The sequence below is a fragment of the Canis lupus genome, chromosome 12 (assembly GCF_003254725.2).
Source record: "Canis lupus dingo isolate Sandy chromosome 12, ASM325472v2, whole genome shotgun sequence".
Taxonomy (NCBI): Eukaryota; Metazoa; Chordata; class Mammalia; order Carnivora; family Canidae; genus Canis; species Canis lupus.
This window is the reverse complement of record NC_064254.1, coordinates 19,145,425-19,170,889: the sequence shown is the minus strand read 5'-3', so window position 1 is coordinate 19,170,889 and position 25,465 is coordinate 19,145,425. Positions and strand designations below refer to the sequence as shown.

Genomic DNA, 25,465 nt, shown 5'->3' with positions numbered 1-25,465 from the left:
GAACAATATAATATCCAGGTCTTTAGAAGATGACCCATAGAAAAATTTTATTTCAGTTTGATTACATTATGGTCTATATTATTAATATTCCTACAAATTGAATATAAATTTTCTTTGCCCCTTTTTTTATATAGAAGGAGTTTTTAATTTTATGTTCTGTCCAGTGCCAGTGGAGTGGAAGAGCAGAGTTGCCATATTCCTAAAGTATTCTCAGGTTACTTTTATTATTTTAAAGCAAAAAAATGTCATTTAAACTCCCCTTGATACTTCCCAACTCATTTATGTCTCCACACTATCTCTTCTGCCTACCACCTGGCCTACCATGTGCCAACTACCCCAGGATAAATGGATAATGCTTCCTTTGGGTACTCTCAGCCTGTACAGCAACTTTGAGATGGTACTTTTACTATGCCCATTTTAAAGAAGGAAAAATGAGGCATGGAGAGTATAGGAAATTTTCTGAAGTTGCACCAGTAAAAGAGTCAGAACTTAAACTTGTGTTCAGGTATTAATTCCTATGATCTTTACCACTTTGCTGTAGCATCTCCTGCCCTGATTAACTGGGGACCTATCACACCCTCACTTGTGCACTGGAGTGGAATAGTATTAGCTCTCAGGAGTAGATTGTGCATGTCTCCTTCCAAATTTTCATTAGGTGACATCACATTGGTTGCCTGAAAGTGGCCACAGTGAAAGTGTTTATACTATGGAAATTGGCAACATAAACATATAAACCAGGGCTTTATTCCCCACCCCCCCACCCCACCCCTGTATTTATTGGCATATCACTGGACACCATCTTTTGACTTTGGGGGCCATAGAAGTTATGGAAGTAAGAAATTCCAGTCCCATACTGATGGACAAGAACATCCTAACAAGCTGGAATACGGGATTGAATTAAATCTCTATGGTGATTCTTGTTAAACAGAAGCAGGCTAACACAGTGTATACCAGACAGATATGAGACCTAATCAATGGCCATATGTGGTCTAGCTTCTCTGTTGACACCACACTTGTCTAGATGAAAAGAGTGACTATTGTCATCAAGCAACATGTGCACTACCTCACATTCTCTTAGCCTCACTTTTGCATCTGTACACATACCTTCTAGATGCACAGACATAGTACCTGTTTCCAACAAGAACAATGTGACTCTCACTCCCATTAGGGACACCACCTGTTGGAGCCCATTTGGCATTTACACATACACAATCTTAAACTACGGGGCACCTAAACTTGAGGCAATCCTCTGCCAATGGAGCATAATAGGTGATAAATTCATTTTCCTTTTTATCTTGGACTGAGATATGAAATGCATTCTCTACTATTTCCCAGCAGGTCCAGGGCAATGGGAACCCGCTATCTGCAGCAGTGGTCAACTCAATAATGCATCCCTCTACTGGCTTTACTTCCTTCCCTCATTCTGCTCTCCCCCTGTCTCTCACTTGGATTCCTTAGTGTCAATTTTCAAATAAACCACCTGCGCATGAGCCTTTGCCTCTGGCTTTATCTTTGGGAGGATGGGGAATTGGGCCAAGATCTCTCTCCTTGAGAACCTCCTAGAGCCAAGGCAAGGAGGCCCAAATTTGAACCTAGAAGAGGATGTGGATTTTTTTCTTTTTTCAAGCAACTGGACACAGCGCTTTCTTTTTTTTTTTTTTAATTTATTTTTTATTGGTGTTCAAGACACAGCGCTTTCTTAACAAGACTTTGCCTTCAAAAAAAAAAAACTTAAATTCTAGCAAGGAAGATGAACATTAAACAAATAATTATATATAAATATTTAATTTTTTTTCTCTAAAACAAGTATTGCAAAGAAGACCAATCTATTTTTTCTAGTTTGAGGGTATATAAAAGCCAACTCCACTTTCTTAGTAGTCTTGAAATGTTCCTTTCTAGAGGGTAAAACCCTGGCATCTCTTGCCCAAGGCAAAAAATAATCAGTATTAGAAATCATAATCACCTTACTGGAGTGGCACAGGTCATCCCCTACAAACAATCTGAGATCACAACAGCCAATCCAGAGGGGGAAAAAAAAGAAAAGAAAAAAAAAGCAATCTTTTCATAAAAGAGAAACAAACCTTACTACTCAGATAAATTTCCCCATGGAAAGTACAAATCCCCAATTACTACCCAACATGTGCAAGATATAAAGCCTCCCTCAGAGCTGAGGATCTGCACGATATTTAACAAATTACCAGCATCACAGCATGTTGGATGGAGATTCAGGACCAGACCAGGCAGGGAAAAAAGAGAAGAAAAAGCCCCAAAGTGGTTGCTTTCAAAATCCTGTATGAAGCCAAATAACTTTTTGAAAATCTCCATTTTCTATCTAGATTCTCCCTATTGACAGACTCCAAGGACCCAGCTGATGATGGAGTCAAGATAGAAGGAATCTAATTATCTTCAATGTGTGGTTTTAACTGTCCTTGATTCTTCTCTGTGGCTTTTTTCAATGATAAAGGCATTTAGAAGACCAGAATAAGAAAAAAATGAAAAATATTGATCTTTTAAACTCTCATATTGGTTTCAGTCACCACTATTTGGGGTAAGAGAGAACAGCAATGCTACAATTTGAGTATACTATTGTTCCAATGTAAAATGTCTTCATCCTGCTCATAAGTTTCATCTCTGCCTTAATTAATTACTTCAACAAATATTATTGAGTACCTAAGATTACCAGGCACAGTGCTAGGCTTTCAGAAAATGACCTGTAACACTCACTTTTTGAATGTCCACCACATTCAAGTCTCAATAATGGCACATCAATAGTGACTATAGAATTTAGTCTTGAATCTGACCTATTTCCCACAGGCACGTGAGCCTGACCATGTATTTGTGACTGTGTCTCAGGAAGATATTTTCAGCAGAAAGAATCACAGCTCCACAGAATGCTAGAATTGTATCAGGCCTCAGAAATAATCTAGTTCACTTGCCTTATTTCACAAGTGAGAAAATGGATTCCTAGCAAGATGAAGTGACTTGCTCAAAGATATGGAACAATTAAGCAGCTGTGACCAGGAAATTAACTATTGATACATTCTGGTTCTTCTTAAATCATCCATAGACATTCTTTCCCCCCCCCCCCCAATTAATTCATTCACTGAATGATTGGGGGATAAAAAGATGCACAAAACGGGAAAGGTTGCTGCTTACCCTTGGGAGTTTACAACCTAATACTTGAGGCATATAGTCATCAAATAGTCTTCCAAATAAACATAAATAAGTAAGTTAATAAGTAAATAAGTAAATAAATAAATAAATATCCCTCTGCAATTTGCTTCATTGATTATATGAAGCCTATACCTGATTTAAGCAGGAAATCTGAAAAGGCTTCTCTGCGGAAGTGAACAGAGACATGAAGAATGTGGAGACATTAAGCAGGGACAGGGGGTGGGAAAGAGGAGAAGGTGGAAATAGCAGGGGAGATTTAGAAAGTGCATGAGTTTCCTATGACTGTTACAAAACAAACAAACAAACAAAAAACAAAAATTTATTTGTTCATAGTTCTGGAAGCTAAGCGTCCAAAATCAAGGTGTCAGCATGATTGAGTCCTTCTTAGGGGCTGAGAAGATGAACTGTCCCAATGCCTCTATTAGTCTGCTTGGGTTGCCATAACAACAAAAACTAAAAAACCAAAACCAAAAAAACCCCACATACTGGGTGGTTTTAAGAACAGAAGTTTATTGTCTTTAATTCTGGAGTCCAAGATCAAGGTGCCAGCAGGGTTGATTTCTGGTAAGGCCTCTCTTTCTGTCTCCTATGTCTTTACATGACCTCATTATGGTAATGTCCAGAGAGACAGCTCCCTGGTGTCTCTTCGTTTTCTTACAAAGACACCAGCATCAGGTGAGTTAGGGACCCACCCTAACAATCTCGTTTAACCTTAATTACCTCTTTAAGGATCTACTTCCAAATGTAGTCATATTAGGGATTAGGTTGTAATATATTAATTGGGGTCAAGTCAGTCCATAACAATACTTCTTGCCTAGCTTCTACTAGTTTGGTAGCTGCCCATCACCTTGGCATTCCTTGGTTTATGGCAACATAATTCCAACCTCTGCTTCCAATATCATGTGGCATTCATCTTATGTCTTTGTGTCCAAATTTCCCTCTTCTTATAAAGACAGGAGTCTCTGGATTTAAGGTGTATCCTAATCTGTCATGACCTCATCTTCACTTGATTATATCTTCATATAACTTATTTCTAGATAAAGTCACATTCACAGATTTGGGGCAGACATGAACTTTTGAAGTTCAACCTAGTACAGAGGGTAAAGAGAGTTCCTGGAATTCACGTGAACAAAGCACCTGAAGAGGTGACAGAAAGAGAATTGCACAACTGGGAAATACAGCAGTGTCTGGACTGCAGAGAGAGAGAGGAGTCTGGGCCAGAAGGCTTAGTCAGCTGTGCCCTGAGAATTTAGTCTTATCCCAAGAGCAATGGTTTCAAGAAGGAAAAGACGCAGCTGAATTAGTGTGCTAAAGGGGCAGCTTCAGTGTAAAAGGAAAGAACCTATAAGAACTTTAGGAGGTGAATGCAGTAAGCTTGATAAGTGAGGGGGTGTTGCTGGAGACAAATGCATTAGAGAGAGATACCCCGGGGAATTAGATTGATCACTTAGTGGAGAGAGAAGAGGAATCCCTTATCACAGAACCCTCAAAACCTGCAGCTCACAGAAGCCAGTTTTGTTCTCTGCCCTTTGTTGATTGGCTTTTTGTTTTTTGGTTTACAGTCTTTGATGTGAAAATTCAGGTATAGTAAACTCTCCACAAAACAAAATTTTCCCCACAATTAACACTAGGCTTTCGGTGACTACAAGAGAAAGCTCTCTTTATTGATCTCAAGGTGGTATGGACCAACAAAGCATTAAATAAATGTTGATTTTTGAAAATAAAGATTTTTGTAAGGGGTAAGGTCACAGAATTTGATGATTGGTATTCAGGGTATAGGCTACATTTCTGCAGTGGTTTAAAATAACTGTATATTTAAATGATCTACTTGATTCCCTTTGCTCTGTTTGATTTCCCCAATAGCCAATCACTGAGCCACTTCATTAAATATTACCTTGATTTATTAACTAATATGATTGAATGAAAAGGGAATTAGAAATGGCTAATCTAGTTATTTCAATTAATTGTATATTGAATTTTGTATACTCTGTGATAAAACAGTTCATTTGTTCAGCTTTTCTTTTGCATTCAGTTGGGACAATGGTCAGATAGACACCTCAGACCATTTGAACCCCATTCAGGTTTACAGTATGAAGAATATATTATAGCATCCCAGAAATATAACCACTCACTGTATAAAACTTCCATTCATCTCTTTTCTCTCCTTTCCCCATTTGAAATAGTTAGGAAGAGGAAATCCCATAAATGTGGACCAGAAAGGAAAAAATCTATTAAATAAAAGAAGTACATAAGTTAATGGTAATGTATTGGACATGCAATTTAAATTGGAAAACCAACTTAAATGCAAAGCAATTACTGACACTTTTAATATTAGCCAGACTAATAAAGCAGCAATTAGATCTCATTATATAGCTATAAAATTGGTTTGTAATAGATTGATTGCACCAAATGTTCCTACTGGTTTTTGATGGCCTTATGGACAAGAGTACGCTTATTTTGTCTTGAGAGGAAAAATTTCTAACAGTTATGATCCATTTGAGCTCTTCTTTTTAAGTGGGCATCAAAGATAAGGCAAACAAGCAAATAGAAAACGGGGGGCGGGGGGGGGGAACCAAGAAGGAAAGATACCAAACACTATATATACTCAAGTGTATTTATTTTTTCCAAGAGATCATCAGTTGCCTCAAAATCTTCTTGCCAGAAGCAGTTTTTAAAACTCTAATAGCAGATTGTTCATTTGTTCATACTTAAGGTAAGTGTGTGGAGATGCTATGTTAAATAGATTTTTCTCTAATTTATATAATCAAATAACTGAGTAAGTAATCTGAAATGTCTATTATTAGACCCTATAATTCTAAAAAACAAAGAAACCTCTACCCATCCATACCGTCACCCTCTCAATCTTCCTGCCTCCCTTCCCCTTCAGCATCACCAAATATGGGAAAGCCAATTAAATGTGTTATTAATGAGAGAAAAAAAAATATAAGCAGTGGCCCATGACCACTGAGTGTCTGCAATGGGATTCCGAAAGGCCCCTTTCCTTGTTTCCTTATCTTTGTTTTATGTGGCACAGATTTGTGATGAATTAGTGCTGCAGAATTCCCTGGGTGTCAGACTGTGGTGAAACCGCATTCTTCTGTAGCTCCTTCTCTTTTCCTGTCCTGTTCATCTCCTCTCTCATTCATTTCTCCTGAGAGTATTCACTATATTAATCATATGCTCACAGAGGCCTATTTTAAGCTCAGTTTCTAAGAAATCTGACCTAAGACAAGGCTCTTCCTTTGTTTCTTTGAAGCATTGGTTGTCCCAATTACCCATTCTCCCTTACTTTTATCAGAGATAGGGCCTCTTAGAATAGTTACACTTCCCATCACCCCATGCAGGCTTGATAAGGCTCTAAGTTCTGTTTCTTGGGAAACAAACAGAGAGATCTTTGGTAAGTCTACCAAAGACTTAAGGAGTAACTTTTTTTTCCAGACATGTGCCTTGTTTGCCCCTGTTCTTCCTTCCTTTACTCATCCTGCTGTAGAATGAGGACACCACCATCTTGAGTGAGGAGGATGAACAAACACCACACTCTAGGGATGACAGAGTGGCCGGATGAACAGAGTCCAGATCTCTGAAGACTTTGTAAAACAGAGCACAAAGTCATCCTTGGACAGCACACCTCTGGAATTTTACGTGAGAACAAATTAAACTCTGTCTTATTTAAATTACTATGATTTTGAGTTTTCTAACACTGTGGAACCTAATCCTAACAAACACAGGGCAGGTCACAAACTGTTACATGCAAAGTCCTACAAGCCTTTATGTGTCTAAGGTATCTGGCATAAGTGAAACAATGAGCAAAAAGAGAAGTTGCAGAAGAATAAACAATACATATTGGGGATCATTCAGAAATCAATATAGTGGGGTCTAGCACTCATTGGCTGGAAGGTTGCAATCCAGAAACTCACCAGGTTTGATCTGAGGATTTTATGTTCTAAGGAGGCCAACTCTTGTCAGCTTGGCTTGTACTCACAGCATGAAACATTATCAGAACAGTGTTCTGTAATATATTGGGGTGGGGAGAGGTGTTGTGTGTGTGTGCATCTGTGTGTACTCACACACTACACAAATAAATTTTTAAGAACACCTTAAATGAGATATATGACAATATATACTAAGGTTAAAAAAGAGGAACTTTATAATCATTTTTCCTGCTTTTTAAATCATTTACTTCTTCCTCAACTAAATGGCAAAACCAACACCCAAGTTTTGATTTTCTTAAGTCTGGGTAACAAAGATGGGAAGTTATCTGAGACTCTAAAAATATGAGTCAGGAGAAATGACTCTACAATGATCTGGTACTTAAGGGGTAAATGTGCTCTCTAAAATACAGGGACACCTGGGTGGCTTAGTGGTTTAGCGCTGGCCTTTGGCCCAGGGCATGATCCTGGAGTCCTGGGATCAAGTCCCACATCGGGCTCCCTGCATGGAGCCTGCTTCTCCCTCTTCCTGTGTCTTTGCCTCTCTCTGTCTTTCATAAATAAATAAATAAATAAATAAATAAATAAATAAATAAATAATCTTAAAAAAATACAATTGGAGCCTATTTAATGATGGTGAATAAATTCATTCAATTGTATGGGGATACTTTTTTATGATTAATTCATTATGTAGATGCAGCAAGGAGTTGTGCAACTCAAAGCTAGTACTACAAAGGAAAATTATTGTGATATCTCTATGACTCTGGGGATAATTGCTAACACTATCCCAATAAGTATGGCCAAAAATCAGACCATGTTCCCGAGCCTCATTGTGTATATTTTTGGAGATAATCAACTATTTATTCACGTATAAGGGGAAAAAAACCTATACATAGTAATACATAAGAAGGATTGCAAGAAGCAAGTGGATATGACTTAAATAATATACACGCATTCTTAATTCAATAAACATTTAAACATTTTTAGTGACATTTTGTGTCTCAAACTTAACATTCTAATCAATATTCTGTTGAACTATATTTTCTTTATAAAACTAATCAAAATAAAAACATTGAGCATTTATTGTATTCATGTCTTCCATTTTGTAGAAATCTTCCAGTTTATTTTCACTTAATATTTCCTCTAGGTTTGTTAATATTTACAGAAAGCATTGCAAATGTAACCAAATATATTAAATAAATATATTTATTACATTTGTCTGTTTAGTGCATTTTTCTTCTGATTTTAAAAATGCCTATTCTCTTCTTTTCTTTAAAGTGAACATCTGTTGTAACCTGTGGGAAGCTTTATGAATGAATATATCTTCAAGCAAAATAGCAAAAGTTTAAATTTTCTTTCTTTCTTTTCATTTGCTTCCTATGAAAGGATTATTATCTTTTCAAAAGTCACTAAAATGATCTATGGCTTGCCAACAAACAAAAGTCCAGGACCAGATGGCTCCACAGGTAAATTTTACTGAACATTTAAAGAAGAGTTAATACTTAGTCTTCTCAAACTATTCCAAAAAACAGAAGAGGAAGGAAAGCTTCCAGATTCATTCTATGAGGCCAGCATTACCCTAATATCAAAACTAGATAGAAACATTACAAAGAGAACTACAGGACAATATCTCTAATGCAAATAAATGTAAAAACCCTAGAAAAATATTAGTAAACTGAAATCAACAATGCATCCCCCCAAAAAAAATCATTCTTCATGAAAAAGTGGGATTTTTCCAGTGATGCAAGGGTGGTTCAATATTCTCAAATAAAAAAGAAAAAGCTTGGCTTGTTATATCACATGGCTGTAGGTCAGTTCAAACAAGTAATTATTTACTAATTTTTAAACTAATATCACACTTCCTCCTATAATTTATCTAACTTGATTAATTTATTCTTCTAAATTACATGCTATACTAGTGAAAAAGTGAGGGCTAATTTCACTCTTACATCAAAAATGAAAGCAAATAAATATTAAAATATTATCTGAAAAGAAAGCAGTATTCTTACACTCGACCAAATAAGTCATCAAATAACAAATTAGAACAACAAATACCTAATGCAACTCAGTCCAAAAATAAGCACAGCTTTGAGAAAGCTGTGCTAATTTGAAGTTTGTTTTTTGAGGAAAACAAAACTAAATTTTTAGAAATGCGTGTTTCCTAAAAAATTAATAAAATGCATAGAAAAAATGACCAGATATAATTACCCCCAAATTATAGTGATTATATTGCAGTCAGTAAAATGCATTCTTATTTTCTTCTTTAGTTTGCTTTAGTTCTCAATCTTCCTACAATATGCACATCAAAATCGTTCCTCTCTGTGTCCTGCATACAAAAAAGCAGACAGAGAGAAAGTTAGGAAATTACAGAAAGGTTTTAGTGGTGGTGCAATGGGAGGTTTTAATCAAGCCAATGTCCTCAGGAAAAGCTGTAAGTGCTTAAAGAGATGATCAGAGATTTTTGCATCATGTAGAAGGAAGAAACAGTCCTAGACTGCAGAACACTTCCTGCAAAGAGAGGCCCTCAGGAAGATCCTACCTGTCCCACGAGCAAGTTTAGCCCCCAAAGAGGGAAGTATGGTGTCCATGAGAACTTAAAAGGAAACGAAGAGCTCTCCAGCCACCTCTTTGCCCACCTGACATTACTGCACTCCTGTGTATCACCACGTCCTTTTCCTTCATCACCTGCAGAGCTGTGGCTGTGGAGAGGAAAAAATTCTTATTAAAACTCTTCAAAAGGCAGAAAACGCCTGGAACAAAGTAACTGTAACTGTAAAATGTCCTGAAAGGCCAATTAGAAATTGCAATACTGGGAGTTTTATTACAACTAACTCCTCCTTAATTATCAATCAATGGATTCTGTTGGAAAAAAAATCCCTCATATTCTCTGCTGGGGAAATGATGCTAATTATTTTCTGTTAATTAAGGCTGTTCTGGGATTCACACGCGCCATCCTTCAACTAAAAGATTGACACATCAATGCTAACATGATGTTCAGTGCACCCTTCTAAAGTCTTTATAACCAGTGACAATAAACTAGTGCATGTTATTTTAAACCTCTTGAATAATCATGGCTTTTTCTGGGAATGAAAAAGGGATACATATGCAATAATACAAGTTCTTTAATATGTTATTTAATGTGGCCTTGCAAATATTTAAAGAGAATCTCTCTGAAATACTGTGGCTCACTTTCACATTTTTATTAACCAAAAATTAAATACAGTATTTATAAAGATATCCATTCACAGTTCAGACAGCAGAAATATGGGTTTAAAATAATTTAATTCACTGAGTTCTCTATTATCAGAAGTAGTACATTTCAGTTGCTTTGACACAAAGCAACTACTTTGCAATTGTTTGATAAAATTATAGTCTAACTAGGATACTGCATTTATCCAAGTTAAAATTTAAGGTATAATAAAGTAAATTTGTGGTCTGATGCTTTCTCTTATTCTTTCCCAGAGTGAACAAGCTTGAATACAAAATAGCTCTCATGAGGGATCAGCCAGTCTGGCTTCAGCCTGCATGGGCCAGAATGAAAAAGTCCCAGAAGTCGTGTGACCTAAAGTGATAAGCAGAGTATATATAACATGTTGTTAAAGTTATTGTAGGATCTTCTTATTTATCCCATGTGCCCTGGCTACTGTCAATTACACACAAACACATACATACACACACACACACACACACACACATAGGCACACATGAACATACAGATACACAAGTGAAATGCACATTCCCACTTGTTCTTCCATTAGGAATGTGGAAACAGCAGCTGAAACCTTACTGGAAATTTTAAAGAAATTACTCATTGAAATGAGAGCTCTCTCTTCTTAACCATGACATTAACTATACTTTCTTACATGTGAAGAAAAAAAATAATGGAAGCAAAGTTAACAAAGGGTGGTGATTGTTTTCCACTATTACTGCGCCTTTACATCTTTTAGTGGATATTCAAAGTATAAGTTGGTCAGTTTTGATGAACAATTACAGGTGAATAGATTGAGACACAGTGACATGAAGAGACATATTCAAATAAATGTATCAATACTGAAGCTAAGCAAATTCTATTCCATTACATAATGCACCCTCAACTAAGCAAGATTTTCATTTCAAGGAAATCGCCCCATGCACAATTTCTAACCATCTATATTTTTAGTTCAACATTTATTTCATGACCATCAACAAACTGAAAAATATTTAGATACAAAAAGAAAAACCACATTTAATGAACACGTAAAATTTATTTACTATTTGTCTAATTCTCAAAATAGAACTGTAGGATACCATTTTATAGAGAAGGAGACTGATGCCCAGAAAGGTTTAACAAAGGTTTAAATGTGAGCTCCTGGTTGCAAGCCAGGAAATACCAAGATGGTATCCAATCTTAAGATCTAATCCTAAATAACTTAAGTCATGTTCTCAATGTGTCTACTCCTATCACAGTGTCCTATTCAGTAATTATCTGGATATAACAAGGTACCGAAGAAGTTTCACAGATGTAGAAGATATGGTTGATGATTATTTGGGGTAACAGAACACAGAAATAAGCTGACAACAAATAATACAGGGCAAAATATTCTAAAATCCTATAGTTAATAAGCGATATTTGCTGACCTGGTCAGTTGTCCGTCTTGCCAACTTTCTATCTGGTCCATGACACTGTTCTGTAGTCTTTGTCAATACTGTGATTATTCCCTCACTCAGTTAAGCTCCCTCCTAAAATGGGAGCCCGCCTAGGGCAAGGAGTATGATTCACTTCTACCAAAATGACTAAATCAATGCCCGCACATTCGATCTGGCACGCTATTGTTTGCTAAGTGGATGGCTATACCAGATGCCTTAACCCATGAGGCTACTCCTTTATTTAATTAATCTTCCACGTGCCAGGCATTATGCTGGGCTTTGGGAATACAGCCCCAAATGAGACAGATGCAATTTCTATCCTCATGAAGCTTGCAGTCTAAGGGAAAGATGCATCCAATCAACAAGCAGTGGAAGTACAGGACACCAAGTGCCTGTCATGGAGCACCTAACCCAGATACTGGGGAATCTGTAATTCAGACAGCCCAATTCATTACCCCCAGATTTGTTTAAGGCACTTAGAGAGGAAGAGAAGTAAAAGCAAACTTCCCAAACCTGCAGGTGAATAGCCCCTGGGAAGAAGCACCTGAACAGCAACTGCCATTCTTCACAGCTACAGAGGAAGGAAGGAATGTAGCAATCAAAAGACAAGACGGGGCATGCTGATGAGAATACAGACTGAGCAGAACTGAGGGAGTGAATGCTCTGTCACTATCTCCAGTGCCTCCCGGGGCCACATTACTATCTGCAGGTACAGAGACACTCTCATCCTTCCAGGAACATAAGTCATCACCCTACTGTCCACTGAAAACATTTATAGGAGGAGAGGAAGGTCAGGAATAAAGATCAGCTTCTTTGTGCACGTGGCAGTGCCCATTGAGTTCACAGAGAGCAGTGCCCAACATCCGGCACCTCCAGCCTTGTTGGTCAAAGCCCAAACTGGCAGAGACGCTCTGGCTGGATTTTGCTATTCTTGTCCCCTGCAAATAAACAGAATATTTTTTACCTACGAAAGGTGATTATATGGCTTTCACTCAGCTCTTGTAATTCATTCGTACCTCCCGGCATTCATGAGTCATGGGTCTTTTACACTTGTCACAGAAACCTAATCCCTACCCTTCATGGGCCAGCTATCCTAAAGATGGCTGAACATGTAATTGCCTTGAAGTGTAAAATATTTCCCACATTATTTATTATAGCCGTGCCTGCTAGCACCTCTATGGTTGAGGTTGTGTCAGCATTTTCATTATAACCCCCTATTTCCAGCAGTAAAAATGTGCTCCAGGCTTAAACTCGGCACATGGAAAATAAGTCCAGAAGGGAATTTTCAACTACTTCTTTTTTTAAATAAATAAATTGGTTGGAGCATTTTTAAAGTTATATGACTGAAAAGGGTAAAATGTCATAAAATAAACTTTTAAAAGTTTCCCTCTCGCACTTCTAAATTCTAAGATTATGAAGACTGTGTAGTGATAAAGGTCCTCACAATTGATACAGGAGGCCAACTCCATTCCTTCTTCTCTATCCTTGAGAAGCCAAAGGAAAGAAATAGAGCCACATCCAATTCAAATTTTTAAAATCCCCTAAAGAAATAAGAAAATAGATTTGAGTCAAAAAATTAAATGGCCCCAAATTTGGAAGCAGGGCCATCTGCTAATATAGGGGCAAATGTGGTCAGATCTGGGACAAGATTGATGGCACTCTTTGAGCTGCCGATGGGTTAGAAATAGTTACATTAAAATGGAAAAAGGACGGGATTTGGCATCAATAGACCCATGCCCCAGTTCTGCCATTTATTAGACATGTATTTTAGGAAACCCATTTAAGACACTTCATTGCCATTGAGCCTCTGAGCCTTTATTTCAACATTAGAGCACTAGCATTCCAAGTTCCCCACAATTAAAAAGCATATGTTACTTGGAAGCTCTTATTAACAAAGCTGATTAGTGGGATCAATGAGATGTTCTGAAAGACCAGCTAATTACATTAGCTAACTGAGATATAAGCAGCTAAGAGTCAGGTTAGGTACGTTTCAGTGGTGGGGTACTAGTCTTGATAAGCCTAGGGCAGAAGGTACATTTGAGTTGGAGATATATTCTCTCCCAGAATGAGGGGCAGTGGCTGGGGAACTGGGAGAAGCAATATGATTGGAATGAGGACAGTTTGGCTCCATGAGGTGAGTTTTAGCATCTCTGTACCTCATTTCTGGTATGGGTTTGGCGATGATACTCTAGCCTTGATGATTGATTCTGGCAACCTGTTCTTGGACTTGTGGTCATGTGCAACATATTTCCCTCCAAAGGTCAATTTTTTTCCATATGTAATCCAATATAATTTCATACATTTAGTACAATGTAGCAAGAATTAACTCTCCATTATGGGCTCAATATTATACAAGGTGCCACAAAGGATTAAAAAGATATCGTTCAAAAAAAAAAAAAAAAAAGATATCGTTCTCTGGGGGCTGAGTGGCCCAGTAGGTTAAAATCTGCCTTTGGCTCAGGTCATGATCCCAGGGTCCTGGGATCAAACCCCTCATCATGTTCCCTGCTCAGCAAGAAGCCTACTTCTCCCTCTGCCTCTTCCTTCTGCTCATGTTCTCTCTCTTTCAAATAAATAAATCTTTTAAAAATTAAAAAAATAAAAATGTATTACTCTGTATTATCAAGAAGTTTACATTTTTATAGGAAATGTATACACACCCACATAAAGGAAGATCAACTCCGGGTAGTGGGTGTGGTAATTGGAGAAATGGCTCACCCAAAGAAGTCCGCATTAAATCCCTAGAACCCATGACTGTAATCTTCTTCGGAAAAAAGTTTTTGCAGGTGTGATTACATTAAAGATCTTGAAATGAGAAGACAATCTTGGGTCATCTCGGATGGGACCTACATGTCATTACATACATCCTTAAGAAAGAGAAAAGGAGTAGACACTCCCATTGAGGAGAAGACACAGAAAAGGAAACAGTGTGAAGATGTGGCAGAGATTGGAGTGATGTACCCTCAAGCAAAGGAATGCAGCAACCACTAGAAGCTAGAAGAGGCAAGGAATAGAGTATCTCCTAGAGCCTCCAGAGGGAGTGTGGGCCAGCTGACACCTTGATTTCAGACTTCTGATTGTTAGGGCAGTGAGAGAGTAAATTTCTGTTGTTTTAATCCTCTTAATTTGTGGTAATTTGCTCCTGTAACCACAGGAAACATAAGGAAATGAAGTCCAGTATGGATGAGTGGAAGGAGTGGAGAGGAGGAAACCCAAAGATTACGCAGACCAACCAAAAGTTAATTTTGCCTCCAAATTACGGTTAATGTGATCCAAGGCATGGAAGGTTGCCTCTTGGCAGTAGCCAATTGTAATATATATTTTTTGCACTGACTTCTATGAATTGTCTCTAAACCTTTAAAAATCTATGCGTTTTCTAATGCTAAGTCTTTCAACGAACCATTAGCTAAAGTCAGCAAAAATATACTTTAGCAACAAATGAAACCCTTCTTCAAATGGTTGTATCATCTGTGGAAAGAGACAGCACTTTGCTGTAAAGGAAGGGGCAACACTTCGATGTTTAGTAATGATATTCACAAGCAACATTCAAAACTACAGCTTGAAAGATGAATCCTTTCTGGTCATTTTATCAAATTTCCTGATGTCAACAGAATATTAATTTCATAGGCAAGGAATCAACTTCTCCAATTTTTTTTTTTATATGAGAAGTATGGCTTTAAAAAAAGGTCATTGAATTTTAATAAAAGGAAAAAAGTTCATCTCTCCTTAATCCTGGAATTATTCAGTAACCACATTCGCCACGGGACCAATAATTTGAATTGATTCAGCCAAAATCAACCAAAATATTGAGGGAAAAGTAGATTTTGTTTACCTGAATGATAAAATTAATTCATTTGACCAGAAACACTTTTTTGTCTTAACTTTCATTGGCAGTAGTTTTTTTGAAAGCACATTAACTCTCTTTCCTCCTTCATAAGTGTAGACATTTAGGGAAAGGGCTCATTAATCTGTTGCACTGGAAGAGGCTGGTCCCAGCATGGTCAAGAAGCCCTATAGGAGGGCTTATACTATTATTACCTCCAATTACATCTGCACCGTGAGCTGTTCCTTCTTTCTTTTTTTTTTTTTAATAATAAATTTATTTTTTATTGGTGTTCAATTTGCCAACATACAGAATAACACCCCCCTCTTTCAAAGACCATTTCATAAACATGTTTGTGGGATTGAGGCGTGGAGCCAGAACACCCGTTTATTTATACTTATAAATTGTATTTATAAATCCTATGGACTAGGATTCCTGAATTGTTGTGACCACAGCAATGTCTTCATTTCAGCAAGCCACTTTCATATTCTGGATTTCTCTAAAGAACCTATCAAATTTATAAGTAAATAGCTCGTCGCTAAATGTTTTATTTCCCTGATAGAATGTAAGCTCCACAAGGGTAGAGCTCCTATTTGTTTTGCTCATTACTCTATCTTAATTAAACACAGGAACTTTAGTACACATAAACACACTTGGGTGTCCAAGTACACATCGGTCTACTTATAAGTATGATATTGACTTATACCATAAGAATTAGCAGTAGTTGGACAATTGATGTAGAAAGCCTGCTTGCTCTTTAGTCAAAGAAAGAGCCAGAGAAAAGTGCACTTTGAGACATATACATTTAAAGATGGAACAGGCTTCTCAATTATTTTCTTAACGTTTGGGAGATTTCACAGGGATAGGAATCCTTTCATCCTCCTAAATCCTGGATTCTAGGTTATCATCCCTGTGTGTTCAAGATCCCAGAGCCTTGAAAAGCTGTTTCCTGGCACTACATTTAGTTATTCTGCTAGAGGCTAGACTGATGACTGATGACCAACTGCCCAAAGGGACAACTGCTTTCTGTATCTGTCCCCTGCTCAGGCCCAGGCATAGGTGGTACCCATGTCAGACAGTCACCTCCTTGGGGCAAAAGGTCAGGTTAATGATTGAACAAAGGAAACTGAAAAACTAAGCGAAGATAGGATTAGTTTGCCTGTGCATAGTGTTACTTCAGTTTAAAAAAAAAAACGGAGATCAAGTGGTTATGTGCTACTCCAAATCACAGAATAGAATTGTACTTTTGGAAAAGACTTAAAGAATTTTAAGAGATCTCTTTCATAGTTTTTTCCCATGAAACCTACGTACTCTTATTTCTCCCTTCTCCCCAGCATGGCCACATTCCAGGCTGGTCTCTGCTGCCCTCAAACAAATACCCCATATCTCTGTGGTTTCACTTTTTTTTTTTTTTTTCTCTTTGCCTGGCATTCCCTTTCCTTGGCCAAATCACATCTATCCTCTCCTTCTTCTGCAATTGATCTTTGATTAATTTCCCTTCCTTGAAACTCCTTTAATATTTTGCATCACAAAATTTAGCAAAACAACATACTCTAACAAGTACTGAGTTATGTATGCTTGTTCTATTTCCTCAACCTAATTTATAGGACATAATTATAAGTACCTTGAGGACTGGATCAGTATCTTATACATTTCCTGTAGCCTCCATTTCCACTCAGACTAGGGTCAAATGCATAATAGGTAGTCCATAAATACCTACCAATGATGGATTTATATCTATCAGATTAAATTCAGTTCCCATCTCCCCTATAATGAGGGAAGCTACGGTGCAGGGAAAGATCAGATTCTTTGCGATTACTAATTTAAAAGAAATACTCCATAACTCCGTGATAACAAATTGAAATGTTTGATCCATCTATTCATTTATCTCTCAAACATAAAATAATGCTTTTTCATTTCACTCTGCTCTTCTTCCATTTTACAAGGTGATACAGTTCAGGGCAGGCCATGTCAGAATGTGCCACTATGGAACGTGGATTATTTTGAGCTAAAGGTGATTAAGGCCCAACACACTCAAGAAGAGCTTTTTACCTCCCTGTTAACTGTCTAGGGACACCTGGGTAGCTCACTGGTTGAGCATCTGCCTTTGCTCAGGACATTGAGTCCCACATCCGGCTTCCTTCATGGAGCCTGCTTCTCCCAGTGCCTATGTCTCTGCCTCTGTGGTGTGTGTGTGTGTGTGTGTGTGTGTGTGTGTCTTTCGTAAATAAATAAAATCCTAAAAAAATAAAACTGTCTAAAAGAGTTCAGATATGGAGTCTGTATCAAAAATAGAACAATTACCAAAGAATTATTTTGTTTTACGTAAGAAAGACTTCTCCATGTGACATGGCAAATATTGTTTACCAAATATGCACTCCTCCCATCTTCCTGTGAATTGTTTCCTTCCCCTTGAAGCCTCAGACTTCTACTCCCTTCTCTTTACATTAGGATGGCATATAAGCCTCAAGTGTTTGACTGTCATTGAGGCTCTAATGTCTTTGTGGTACTCTTACATATAATGATTAAATTTGTTTTTCTCCAAAAACAATTTTTTCTCCTGTTACTTTGTTTTTATGTCAGTTTAATAATTAAGCTAGTCAAGAACCTAGAAGAGAAGAAGGGAAAAGTTTTCCGCCCCTATAGTTTTGGTGCCTAACATGGGGCTCTTCACTGGCTGGACACTATTCAGTCCTAGACTGCTGCAGTAAGAGGTCCTGGGACTTCTGACAAGCACCAGCAGAAGGTAAGAATTCCTACAACAATCTCCTGAATCTTTGCCGGTAGGGGCTGTTAGATGCAAAAATGGTGAGAATCCTTTTCTTTTTCTACATTTAAATTAGCAGGAGAGAATATTTGTGTATACTAGTTCCTTGGGTATAGCGACTTTGGTAAATGTCTGTTACGAGTTCTCTTGATTTCTGTTGATCCTGTTCCTCCAAGAGATGGTCATTGTTTTCTTTTGTCTTTGTGTGTGTGTGTGTCATTTGTCTTAAAGAGAAAAAACTCTATGACTTTGTAGAACACAAGTACAGGTTCTATAAGTCTGGCATTTGAGCCAGCCTCACAGATTGATGAGTTCATGCTTCTCACCAGGCTGATATCTGCTGAGATAAATCGTTGCTGTAGTCCCCTATTTGAAAAATGGATGAGGTATTCCTTTCATTTTATTCTATGTCTTGAGAGCTCGGCATTATAAGCAATGAGAATATTCTCTCTAGCTTCTGCCATCCAGAAGATGCACACACTGGTGTGCACCTGGTAGCCAGTCAAATAGATTGAGATACCAAGACAAACTGAAAAAAAAAAAAAAAATCCTGTATTTGAAAAAAATTTTTTTTAAAGAGCTCTCATCCTAAACAGTTGTCTTATTGGTATCTGTAGAAAAACCAAATTAAAAGGTGGATCCAAGGAAGTACTACATCTAGTCTTAGGGATTCCTATAACAAGATCAAGGAACAAAAATTAGAACAAAAATTAAAGTTCACACCAATATATATTTCCTTTCTCAAAATCCAGCCTTCACTCCTTGATAAATTCCCTTAGCTTTCAAAACAACTCCAACTTTCCCAGAAAATCCCTTAAACACCCAGTTACCTGTTTTAACTTCTATTTCCCTGCAAGATTTACAGGGAGCAGTCTGGCCTGACTTCTAGGCCTGGGTTATATAGGTTACTTATATAAATGCTGAATGTTAGGAAGTGAATTTAACAGAAGCACCTGGGACAAGCAGCAAGGCTCACTTTACTGTCCCTTATAACTCCTACTACTTTCCAGGGCTCTGTAATCAGGCCCTGCCAGCTGCAGGCCTTTGTATGCAATAGTCTTTGTGGAAATATCCTGGGCCCTACCACAAAGAATTCCTGTCTCCTAGGCAGGAGCAGATCTTTTAAAGTATAAAGCCATTTTACTTCCACTTTTAGAAGATCCTACCAAATTTAGAGAGGAATTAGAGAGATCAATGACCATTCACAAAGACCTCCTATGGCTAGAGGTGTTTTTCCCTCTCAAGATTATGCTGTACTTAACACACAAGCTGGATGGCTCCCTAGAAGACACACCCCTTCTTGAAAAAAAAAAAAAAATAGAAGGCCAGATATTCTCACATTCTCTTCTGCAAATGATCAGGAAATGGCTCAGCTGGAAGCCGATATTTAAGTCTTGATGGGAGCAATATTAGAGGCTTCCCCCACCCCCGAAACTGAATTGGTCTAAGGTTGAATTGGCACTGAGAAAGACGAGCATCCAAAGGCCTTTCCTGAATGCTGTATACAATTTAGGGCATACTGCGCTAAGCCCAGAAGCTCCGGAGCAGAGAAATCTTAATGTCTACTTTAGTAGGATATTTTCTCCCTCATAGAAAGAGGCGAATTCAAGATAATGTAGTTCAGGGGATCCCTGGGTGGCGCAGCGGTTTGGCGCCTGCCTTTGGCCCAGGGCGCGATCCTGGAGACCCGGGATCGAATCCCACGTCAGGCTCCCGGTGCATGGAGCCTGCTTCTCCCTCTGCCTGTGTCTCTGCCTCTCTCTCACTGTGTGCCTATCATGAATAAATAAAAATTAAAAAAAAAAAAAAAAGATAATGTAGTTCAAAGGGCCAGCCACTCTGTGAGTGTCATAATAGAGGCAGCTACTCAACTTTTTTAGAATAGCTTGTAAGAATACAGGAAAAAGAAAAAGATGGGCACCGAGGGGGGCACTTGACCGGATGAGCACTGGGTGTTATGCTATATGTTGGCAAGTCGAACTCCAATAAAAAAAAATACAAAAAAAAAAAGAAAGAAAAGAAAGAAAGAAAGAAAGAAAGAAAGAAAGAAAGAAAGAAAGAAAGAAAGAAAGAGAAAGAAAGAAAGAAAGAAAAAAGAAAAGAAAAGAAAGAATTAAAAATTCTTGACTTGCAACCTTAAATCTTTAGAGAAACAAAAGCATAACTCTGAGAGCAACTCTAAGTCTATTCGGGGCCTTTCCTATTTGCCTCTAGACATTTGCAGATTTTGTAAAGACCCAGGACACTGAAAGTACAATTGTCCTGCACCTAAAAAAAAGGAGGAAAAATTTCAATAGTAATTACTTCAGCCTTCAGATAAGAGAGAAATATCCCAAAACTCCTAGAAGAAAACTGACACTTTTCTCTGTCCACTAAAGATGCAAATCTTGTCATTTCTTTGAAATGTAAACTGCCTAGGAGATAACTAAAACAAGGACTGAAGACTGTTAAAAAAGGGAGGAGGGCTTTTAAAATACCAGCTGCTAGCAAGGCTCTCCTGCCCTAAATCTAAAGCCCAGCCTCTTTAAGATTGCTTGACAAGGAGAAATACAAATCTTAAGAGTCTTCTCTATAAACATTAGTAAAAAGCTTTTAAACAGTTCACCTTAAGTCTTTCCATCTCCCAGACGCAATTATTTATAAACCAGAAAGTTTTGTATTGCACTTGATCCATGTGGAAAGTTTTGGAATGAAAACTCTTAAAAAAAAAAAAGAAAGAAAAAAGAAAACTCTTAAGATCTCTCTTTGTGTCTGTCTGTATATTTAGGTATGTCTATATATGTGCATTATCAATATGGTGTTTTTCTACCTCCAGATGGTAATGCCAAAATTAATTTGTAAAAGAGCTCGATTTAATTGGCTTAAAAATAAGCACTTATGAGTTAAGTATCTCTAAGTCTCAGAAATATCAGAGAAACTAAGTCAATGTTTCTCAAGTTCACACAATCCTGGATATTTTCGGCAAATAAAAGCTAGTTTAAACTTGTTGCTTTAATTAAAATAGACATGTCTTTAGAATTATCAGCATTAAGTATAATAATTTTATTCTATCTAGGTTTATTGAAAATCAAATAAGCTCATGTTATGTCTCGTTCAAAATTTGTCAGCAAGAAAAATAAGATGATGGCAAGCTGTCTTCATGTCTCATGAAGTTTTCATGGGCCATCTAAATATGATTGTTAAAAAACAAGTATATTAAATCCGCAAAAGTGGGATAAGAATTTTTAGGTGAATTTTTAGTGATTATTTTACAGTATGTCTATACTTAAAAACTAGTTTCCCAAATTTCCTTGGTAACTTCCACCCTTATAATTTTGCTCAGTTAAATTAAATGATAGGAAATCATTAAATATCTAGATCCTTTCCAAATAAGATAAAATACCAAGGCATTAATTATTAAACATACGTTTCCTTTTACTGGGGAACCAAAAATATTTGGTTCATTAGTAAACATATCCTGTGCCACACTGAAAAATTTACTATGAGAAAACATGTTTCTAGAAATTAAAAAAAAAATTATTAATTTGCCAAGCCGCAAAATGCTAATGTAAAAGACATCTCATAATTGTTTACTTCTTTGTTCTCACTAAAAATTAAGATTTTAAGGGTTAAAATTCTAATATATAATTAAATCCACTAGAAATTATAAGGAAAACATCTCTGAATGCAAGGAAAGCAGGATGTGTGTTTTCAGTAAATGAAAGCATGAGGAATGGAAATGCATTTTTGTTAAGTCCTAAAGGAAGGCTAATCATTTCAAAATGGGAAAGAGGGACAAAAATCTGAACATAAAATAAAGTTGTAGAAGGTTTGTGAGAAAAGATTCTTTGAAAGGCATTTTAGTGTATGATCAAGCTGGCTAAGTTTAGAATAAATTTATTAAATTAAATGAATCTTAATATCAAAAATAAACTTCAAAATTAGAATTTATTTTTTTCTCAGTTAAAAGGAAAAGGTTTTTCTTAAACTATCTCCTCTTGATAAAAGATTATAAAAGGTTTTTCTTTATGTTTTAAGGTAATCTACTCAGAAAACAAATATTTTGTGTCTTGTCAAATTAATTTCCTTTGTCTTTATTAGGTCTTGATTACTTTAAAAAGGTGAGTCTTCTCTATTAAAAGAGCTAAGGATGTGTGAGTGTGTGTGTGTGTGCGCGTATGTGTGTTACAACTATTTAGCTTTCTGTGTTTGCCTACAAAGTCTTTGTAACTCTGGTTAAATGAATAAGTATCATCTCACAGAGACCTATAATTGTATTTGAATGTTTTAAAAACTTTTTGATATTTTGACAAACTTCTCAACAATCAAATTCTAATTAGTCTTTTTGACCTTGAACTAATTTTGGGATTTTGCAGAGCCCCTACAATAACTCAAAGGTTTTTTTCTCTCTCTTTATAGAACAGGAAGTGTTAAACTAATTATGTTTATTTGACATACTACATTGCAAGGGAAGCATTGTCAAATAAGAATACTAAGCCTTTTTCATGTTATATTGTATAGGTATGTAAGTGTTCTGTGAAATTCCTTGAAATGTAATATGTCCTGGTAATAATGTCAGTCATAATTCCAGTTATCTTAAAATGTTATATGTCACAAAAATAAGCAAACTTTCTTGTCAATTGCATTGCAATAAACTCTCATCAGATCTTTTATCATGGCTATTTTCAAATCTTTTGTCATTTACATACAGTTATTGATTCACTCTGATACTTTTGCAAAGGATTTACAAAATGGCTTCATCTTCAAGAAGATCATGGGAAGTATTCTAGAATACAGGTTTCTGATAACTTTAAGTTTAAAAAAAAAATGAACTGAGTAGGAATTTCCAGAGCTCGTGAAAAAATTGGATTCAAGCAGAACAAATATTAATTACATAAGATTGAATGAACTGAGGAGAGTATCTATAATTTTTATGACTTTTTTTGAAATACTGCTGATCTTTTTAATGTTTTGGGTTTTTTCCAGATTAAGGAAATTTTTTTTTCCTTTTCTCTTAAGCTACCTATGATTTAGAGAAATTTGGTTAAATATATCTTTGTGAACAAAAGTGAGACATTTATCTTTTTCTCACCATCTGATCCCTCCAGAATTCAGAAAGTCTTGGTGAGTATTCTTATTTCATGGTGATATAGTCACTTGCAAATGTTTACTAAAAATCTGTTCTTAGGACAGAATTGGAAACACTGACTATATTATCAAGGTTTTGACTGCAGTGTCATATTTGAGAGAGACACGCATAGACTCAGAGATGACCTAACAGCTTTATGGAGCTAGGTAGACTTCATGTAGCTAATAAAGCTCCTTGGAAAAATCAGCCTGGCAACTTTCTTTAGGGTTCCCAGCGCCTCACAAGGTGAGGAAGGAAAGTTAACTTCTGGCAGGTGCAGGAACCTCCAGATATTCTGGAGACCTTTAGAAGAGAGGAATTAAACCAGATCTATAGATATTGCAGGTGAAATCTAAGGGCAAGTGCTTGGCCTGGCTTCTTAGCCTCAAAAGGTTTTCAAAGTCCAATCTAAGATTCCTTACAAGAAGTTCCAGCAGATTAAAAATTCTATATAGTCAATTCTTGCTGCACTTATGTAAATAATCAAGCCAGGTTTATGAAACTAGATTTAATTTGCAAACAATTAGTCTTACTACAGTTACCTTTGATAGAAATGAGGGTAATGGTAAAGAGTAAATTATGGTTCAGTAGAAACTATAGTACACATTTGTGGAGATTAGATTCTAGTTCTGTTAATTGCCTTTGGGGTTTGTTTTTTACCTGTCAACTGAACTAGATACTGGATTCTCCCAATTTTCTCCAATATTTGGTTCAACTCTCCAAACTAACTTTTCCAATATTGGTCTCACCCTTCTGACCTGAAATCATTGAGAACTAAAACTGCCGTTTCCCAAAGCCACACAAGCTAACGTCAGACAATTCAATATAAACTTCAGAGAAATCACTGCAATAGCTCATCTATAGACAATCTCCATGCCTGTTGGTGTGTGGACCACTCTGAAAGATCATCAGAGGCAAGCAAATTGTAAAACAGGAGAATCTCTCAAAATGCCACTGCTGGCCCTCACTCCATCTGAAGATACTTGGTGCCTGACATCTAGAAATCTTTTCAACTAGCCCTTTAAAATTCAGAAACTGGTTTATAATTTGCTCCAATCACTAACCATCACTTTTCTTTTGTTTCCATAGAAATGGTTTATTAAATAGCTGATACCTTGTAGAATACCAGGCTAACTTTGGGAGCGCAGCAGCATCACTGCTTTTTTAAATGAGACAAAACTATTTAGTTGAATTGACCTATTTTCGAGACTAAGAGATTAACTCAAGAAATTATGGAAGAATGTACCAGCTCAGCTTTTAATATGTGAGAGTTCTGGAGAAGTTTCAGAGGAGGGAACCAATGGGATTCAAGGTAGATCACCCCAAAGTGTGCCATTTTGGCACATAGATTATTTTAAACTGAAGACAATTCAAGGCCCAAGAAACTCAAAAAGAGCTTTTAACCTCCACCCTAACTGCCTAAAAGAATTTAGATTGGGAACCCATAACACGAAGAGAGTTATTCCTACAGGTAACATTGTTTTGTTTTGTTTTGTTTTGCATAAGAAAGACTTCTCTGAAAAAAGAAGAAACAAACAAAAAAATGAACAAATGAAAGAAAGAAAGAGAGAGACATAGAGAGATACTTCTCTGCAAGGCCTGGAAAACATTTGTTTACCAAACATTTGCTCTTTCTATGTTCCTATGAATTGTCTTCTTCCCTTTGACACCCAGACTTCTTTCCCCTTCTCCTTAGCTATGGATGAAATATAAGCCTCAACTGTTTAACTGTCTTTGAATCACATGTCTTTGTAGGGCTCCTGTATTTATGATATTTAATTTGTTTTTCTCTCCTTGATCTGTCTTCTGTCAGTTTAATTATTAGGCCAGCCAAAAGAACCTAGGAAGGAAAAGGTTTTCTTCCCCTATGAAAAGAATAACTATAACTGCATGTCACATGTTTCTGGCTCCTACATCAGGATTTTAAAATCTCCTTGTTTTTTAATGTACAGCCAAGGTTGAACACTTCTGACTTAGGAAAACACATTTGAGAATCTGTGAACACTTCTGGAAAAAAAATCTCACCCTGTATGATTACC

At 36.8% G+C, this 25,465-nt stretch overlaps 1 long non-coding RNA gene across 6 annotated transcripts; it reads left to right on the top strand.

Annotated features, from left to right (window-relative positions):
- Positions 1-6,563: 6,563 nt before the first annotated feature.
- On the top strand, positions 6,564-25,146 carry LOC112641729 (uncharacterized). 6 transcript variants are annotated; one of them, XR_004804373.2, is made up of 5 exons: positions 6,564-6,816; positions 8,382-8,569; positions 23,010-23,422; positions 24,516-24,738; positions 24,937-25,146. It is a non-coding gene; the product is annotated as an uncharacterized LOC112641729 (long non-coding RNA). The 6 variants fall into 6 exon arrangements; XR_004804374.2 differs by lacking the exons at positions 23,010-23,422; positions 24,516-24,738; positions 24,937-25,146 and adding an exon at positions 18,136-18,298; XR_007401171.1 differs by lacking the exons at positions 23,010-23,422; positions 24,516-24,738; positions 24,937-25,146 and adding an exon at positions 14,884-15,232.
- The last annotated feature ends 319 nt before the right edge of the window (positions 25,147-25,465 follow it).